The sequence below is a fragment of the Peromyscus californicus genome, unplaced genomic scaffold, assembly GCF_007827085.1.
Source record: "Peromyscus californicus insignis strain IS unplaced genomic scaffold, ASM782708v3 Scaffold_16__1_contigs__length_79575227, whole genome shotgun sequence".
Taxonomy (NCBI): domain Eukaryota; kingdom Metazoa; phylum Chordata; class Mammalia; order Rodentia; family Cricetidae; genus Peromyscus; species Peromyscus californicus.
The window spans coordinates 73,263,517-73,270,509 of record NW_026294458.1 but is presented as its reverse complement, the minus strand read 5'-3'; the positions used below and the strand labels follow the sequence as shown (position 1 = coordinate 73,270,509).

The following is a 6,993-nucleotide window of genomic DNA, read 5'->3' as shown; positions in this document are numbered from 1 at the left end:
TCTCTCTCACTCACTTGTGTGTGTGTGTGTGTGTGTGTGTATGTGTGTGTGTCTGTGCCTGCCTATGTGTGGCCTGTGTATGCTGGCACATGTCTGGGTACTTGCTGGTGTGTGGTGTGCCTATCTAGCACTACGTAATGGCCTTTGCCCAGAGTGAAAAAGGAATGTCTCACCTCCCTTCAACTTCCTGGCCTCTTGTGACACTCGGTTCCTGGTGTGACATTTTGAGTAAGAATGGCCCCCATAGGCTCATGTATTTGAATGCTTAGTCATCAGGGAGTGGCACTGCTTGAGAGGATTAGGAGGTGTGGCCTTGTTGGGGGAAGTGTGTCACTGAGGGTGAGCTCTGGGGTTTCAGAAGCTCAACACAGGCCCAGTGAGCGGCTTGCTCTTCCTGCTGCCTGTAGATCGGGATGTAGAACTCTCAAGCTCCCTCCCCAGCACCATGTCTGCCTGTGTGCAGCCATTGCCTCCCGCCATGGTAACAATGAACTAAACCTCTGAGACAGTTAGCAAACCCTGATTAACTATTTTCCTTTTTACAGTTTCCATGGTCGTGGCGTCTCTTCACAGCAACAGGGCACTGACTAAGACTAACACCTGGCTTCAGCGCTTGGGCCTCTCGGTAGCCTGGAAGGGAATCTAAAAGCTGAAGGCTGGGGGAGGCCGCATCCAGAACCGAAGAAAAGGCTGCGCAAGATGGGAACTTGAGAGATGTCCAGCAGCCGGGGTCCTGACCAAGGTGACATTGAGTGATGAACCACTGACAGAAACAAGGCAGGTGGGGGAGAGAGCTGTGTGGAGATGACAAAATCAGTGGGTCCCACCCCACCCCCCGAAACTGATGGACAGGTGGCACGTAGAGCATGTCACGGGTGGATGTCTCCACAGCGTTGTGCATACGGCCAGCTTGCAGGTTTGAAAGCCTCAGGACGCGTACAGGGCTCAGGCTGGGACTCAGGCCTTCCTTTCCATCTCACCGGGAGCCTGTTAGCTTTCCCTGTTCCCGGCCTGAGAGAGAGGACTCACTGTCTGACAGGCAGAGTGGGCCATTAGCACACCAAGCAGAGGAAGTGTGGGAGAGAATGCACCCTGGTTACTAAGACCCAGCATCCTGTCCTCCTGTGCTACCCGACTGCAGCGTTTTCCAGAGGGTACCCCACTGTCACCACGCTTCTGCTCTGGAGAGTGTCTCCATCATGCCCTTGCTGGGACGCTCACCACAGTTAGCTTTCAAAATCCTCGGGGCTGTGCTCTGAACCCCACCAACTGTATTTGCCTTCAAAGTCAGCTGGGGCCAAAACCTGGGAGTGATTTTAAGGCCACCGTTTCGGAGAAGAAGGTAGTCTGTCAAAATTGACAGCTTTTGTAGAGCGGAGTCTCACAGAGCCTTTCATGTGAGCGTTAGCAGATGTGGGGCTGGGCGTATTGTGGAAGAGGAACTTGTCTGAAACACATAAAACACACACATTTTCCTACTTAGCGTCTGGTAGGCCTGGGGGTAGGGGTCATCTGGAGAATATCACTGCCGGAAATGCATCTAGAGGACTTCAATTAAAATTAATTACCTCAATCTTTGCAATTACACTAAAGCTGTCTATGTCATACCAGGGCCATAAGCTGCTCTCTCCAGGGCATACTCGAGGCCACAGTCCTTCAGAGATCACAGACGATGGGAAAGAAACCCCGTCAAAGCTCACAGCTGCTCCTATGGCCCTCTTTTGTTTGTTTGTTTGTTTGGGGTTTTTCGAGACAGGGTTTCTCTGCCTTGGCTGTCCTGGAACTCACTCTGTAGACCAGGCGGGCCTTGAACTCACAGAGATAGGCCTGCTTCTGCTGGGATTAAAGGTGTGCGCCACCACAGCCTAGTTTCCTATGACCTTCTTAATGAAGCCAGAAAACCTGGTCTCCCTAAACCCAAAGAAACTATAGATGGGAATTGTGGGAAATCATGCTGGTGCTCGGTCCCTGAGCATCACTGAGGCCTCCCTTCCATCTCAGTGGAGCTCAACGCAGGGATCGGTGGCCTTAAATACTCTTCCTCTGCCATCCACCAAGTCCTACTCACCTGGTGGACAGAACCTCCTCGGCAAAGCCCACTCTGGCCTCTGGTCTGTTCCTACCCAGCCAGGGTCTCCCGGGCACATGGTACAGCTGTATGCCCCTTCCCACCCTAGACCATGAACTCATGGTGGCATCTTTTCTTTCTTTTTTTTTAAGTTTTCAGAGGTACTTTATTTTTTTCTTCAATATGCTATATTTTAGTGAATACATGATTCTTTGACTTGGAATCACTTCTAAGATGATTTTGAAACAATCCCTTGATTATTGTAGCAGCTGGCATGACTACTGATCTCTCCATTCCTTTGGGGCAACTCTGCCAACAGGAGACAGGTTCCATTCTATGCCAATTTGTGTTGCTGTGTATGTCCCTGCAGAAACACAGATGAGGACTCCACCATTAACCTAGCATTTCCATATTGGTCATGGAAATCAGGTGTCCATTTCCGGTGGCTCTGCCTTACCACCGCTTGCTGAAAGCTTTGAGCTTGCAGATGGCTTACTGCGTTTTTGACAAAGGGCAACATCGCGGAGAAGATGGAACGGCGGTGACCACAGCACTGCCTGGGTGCAAATTTGCCCCAGCTACCCTCGCAAAGAGCCCTGAAAAACAAGAATTGGCATCTTTCCTTGTTGGAATTCTCTGTGTAGCTCTGCACCCTGAAGAGAGGGAAGATGTGTGCAGGTTTAGGTGAATGGAGCTTATATTGTCTGCTGAGCTGGAGGAGGACAATGATTTAAAACAGCACAGGACTGCTCACATTGATCATAAATACATCAAGGTATTTGTCGAGCAGGTCTGCCTTAGCAACCACCACAGATGGGCTGGCTTTGGCCAACTGAAATTGACTCGTTGACAGTTGGAGAGGCTACCAGCCCAAGGTCAAGACATTGGCTTACTTGTTTATCCTGAAAACTCTTTTGGTAGCTAGCCAACAGATGCTTTCTTCTGGCATTTGTACATGGTCATCCTGGGTGTCTGTAACCTAATTCTCCCTTCTTATAATGACACTAGGCAGACTGGATGGGAGGTCACCCTACCTCTCATCACCTCAGTCACCTCTGTAAGACACTGGATCTGAAAACTCTGTATCCACAGCACTGCAGCTTAGGCTATCAATATACAGATTTGGACGGAGACACATTCAGTCCCTACAGCGAGTACCCAGCAAAGTCAAACACTTGCCTCTAACCAGACTCTCCCTAGTCACACCCCTCATCAGCCAGAATGAAACAAAAATGAGAGAATGTCCTGGAAAATCAGTTACTTCCAGTTCAATGCTGTGGGGGAAGCCTTTGACGTGAGCACCTGTTAGGCCTGATCTTACCCATTCTATTGGGAGGCACATCTTCGTGATTCATGGGGGTCCCCAGGTACCTTGCAGTGTGAGTGGATTGGCTACTCGGGCTTGTTGCTGTGACCCCCATCCTTACACACACACACACACACACACACACACACACACACACACACACACACTACGGCAGCAGGTGCTGCTGATGCTTTGGTTTGCACCCCACCTACTTCCAGGCCCACTCTGAGCACTTGTGACCTCAGGAGACAGAAGAGGTCACAGGGAGGCCTCCATGGAGATGAGCTAGGGCACCAGCAACCAGAGCCTGCCAGAGGTCTCCCTCAGCCATGTGAGAACTGTCTTCATCCTCACAACTAGTGAGCCTACCGATCCCAGGAAAGTCTAAAAGGAAGGGACACTTGTATTGTGTTGGGAGAAAGCCCTGATACAGTGAACCAGTGCTGCATGTCACAGCAGAGAGGGGTACAGGACAGAGGCCTGGGTGACCAAGGCTTGAGGAGAAGGCAGTGACTGAACTGAGCCTGGAATAGGGAGAAGAACGAGAATGGATGGAAGGAGAAGGCCCAGTACAGGATACAGCCTGGACAAGGGAAGATTCCCATATGAGCCAGGTGAGCATAGGCTGAGAGGAATGTCTAACCCTCTTAAGTAGAGGCCAGGGCTGTAAATATACCTCTGGGGGTGCTAAAGGCTGTGTCTGCTGCCAAATGAGCTCCATGGACAGACAATGACCAGAGTGGCCAGTCTGCTCTCTCTCGGCCTCTACACCTCTGCTGCGTCTGAACTGAACCCTGCTCTACAGTTTGGCAGGCCCCAAACACCCTCTCCACGGTCAGCATTATTGCTTTCCAGGAATCTCCTGTTTTTCAAACTATTTTTACCAAGATGTGATATTTTGCAAGCCCCGGGGCCCATCTCCCCCCTTTTCAGTTGAATCGATGAAAACATTCATCTTCTAGACCCAAACAATCTCCCTGACACCCCACCCTCACTCCCAACTCACCCCAGGTTTTGGCGAAGAACCAGAAGTCCTATATGTGGAACACAGGCTTGTTTGTCTCCACCAGAGCTGGCAACACCAAGGGGCTGTGGTATGCTCGCTCCCTGACAATGTACACATTGGCCGCCACTCCCAAGGGCCATGCACACGTCCACTGCAACCCCTGCATGCTGGCAAAAACCCGGGAAGGCTCATTTCTGTATATATTTTGACAAGAATTAAGGGCAAGGGCCCTTTACAAAATATTTTCCAGGGAGCCATATTTCAGACTTGTTCTGCGGCTTGGTGACTCCTGTCCCACAGAAATTCATCAATACAGTAAATATTTATTCAAATTCCAAAGTGAATATAGGCTGGTGATGGAGAAAGTGCGTAAGGCTTGTTGGTGCCTGGTACTTGGCTCTCATTTTAACTCAGCCTTGCAAAAAAAACTGCGGTGTTTACCAGCTCACAGTCATCCTCCTGCGGCCCCAGCAAACGCATCTTAAGGCTGGAAGATATATCGAATTATGGAGAAAGGGACGTTATCAAAGTTTCATGTATATTGACATTTATGACAAAAATTTGAAATCCCACAGTAAGTACACAAAGCAGAAAAGCTGAAGGTCCCCTCGGGGGCACGCTCTCCTGTCCTCAGATACCTCTTGGTTAGGTAAGCCACACAGGGCCACAGTCTTCTCTGTAACTGTGACAGTTACCTATCCCAGTGGCTGCCTCCAGCAGTCACAAAAGTGTTTGGGACATAAGGTAAAACCACACAGCCTTCCAACATGATGCTTAACTGAGAAATGATGCTGTAGAGGCCTCCTGAGGAAAGAGTCCTGTTGTGGAATATTCCTTCACACTGTGAAAATTTGTCACTCTGATTGGTTTAATAAGAAGCTGAATGCCAATAGCGAGGCAAGATTTTTAGGGCAGAGAGAATGCTGGGAAGAAGAATGTAACTCTTACCTGATAATTGTTCTTAATGTATATAGTTTTTTTATATCAGTTAAAAACCTTTCCTCTCTGTGAGTTCGAGGCCAGCCTGGTCTACAGAGTGAGATCCAGGAAAGGCGCAAAGCTACACAGAGAAACCTTGTCTCCAAAAACAAACAAACAAAAAAAAAACCTTCCCTTTTTTATTCAGACAAAAAGGGGGAAATGTTGTGGAATATTCCTTTATACTGTGGAGATTTTGTCATTCTGATTGGTTTAATAAAAAACTGAATGGTCAATAGCTAGGCAGGATTTTAGAGGGAGAGAATGCTAGAAAGAAGGGGTGGAGAAGCCAGACAGACACAGGACAAGTCAGACACACAAAATGGGATAAAGGTAAAAGCCACATGGTAGAGAGTAAAGTAATAAAAATATGGGTTAATTTAAGTTATAAGAGCTAGTTAGGAACAAGCCTAAGCTATTGGCTGAGCTTTCATAATTAATAAGAAGTCTCTGTGTCGTTTATTTGGGAGCTGGCTGGCCACAGGACAGAGAAAGACTAGCTACTTTCACACAGTGTATCAGGCAGCTAGAGTCAACCTGTACTCCTTCCTCTGGGACTTACAGGACATGGGCCTGCAGGATGCACCACCATCATCCCTGATAGTCTTGTTACCCTAGCAACGTAACCTGCCACAAATGGTGGGTACACATAGTGCAAGGAAAAAAAATCACACCTGATTTCTCCTTTTCCTGTGGTTTATAAGAAAGTTTGCAGAGGAAGAGATGTGCAGGAGGCTGGAATATAGGGCGATGAAGACCTCCACAGGAACACGAACATCCTTGGCCTGTGCAGTGGACAGACCGATGTGAACTGTTATGGTCCATCACTTTAACTCATACAATTTTGTGTTACAAAGGAAAGATGGTGATAAGAGGACCCCCTTTTTACTTGGGACTGGAGAGGTAGCTCACCCTACATGAGAGAATGTACCTTTGTCTTAAGTCATTACCGCATCGCACCTCACCCATCTCACTTCTCGCTGCCCTCTGTCTGTGACTTTGACTCTCAATGCAATAACTTAGAGATCCATGTGTGTCCAATCTGCCAGCCCTGGGAATATGGTAAAGGAGAGGCACACAAGCCCCTCACTCATCGAGTTTCTACAGGAAATGAGTAACAACAAAAGCAATAATAAAAGGTCACTGCATGATGCCCACAATGAAGGATAAAAGAGGCTCTCTGTGGAAAAGAAATGATTTCCTTTTAGGGTCTTATCTATCCTGCACTAAACTCAGAGACCATCAGACACCTGATATGGCTGGAGTCCTTTCCTAGCCTATTTCCATCCCAAAGCCTGAGAGATGGTCCTGTCTAAGAGGGCCCTGATCTAACCACCCACTCATCTGTGCAGGGTGAGACAGAAAACAATGATGATAGACCCGCCCAGAGGAAGTATGAGGAGAAACAGGAAGTACCTAGAGAAAAAAGGAAGTAAAGGAAACATAGATCCTTAAGATAAAGGAATATGTTAGCTAGCAAAAAGTTGACTCTCAACTAAATACACTGGGGAGAAGTTGGCAAGAAAGTGAATGGAGAGCACCTCACTGGTTGTCCTCCTCTGTGGGCAGAACCAGAATCACAGTCACAGGTCATTGAAAGTTCCCCTTATGGAACATGCAACACCAACAGAGAGA

General features: G+C 48.2%; 1 pseudogene; it reads right to left on the bottom strand.

Annotated features, from left to right (window-relative positions):
• Nucleotides 1-2,316: 2,316 nt before the first annotated feature.
• On the bottom strand, nucleotides 2,317-2,631 carry LOC128111616 (cytochrome c oxidase subunit 7B, mitochondrial-like; annotated as a pseudogene).
• Between the last annotated feature and the right edge of the window lie 4,362 nt (nucleotides 2,632-6,993).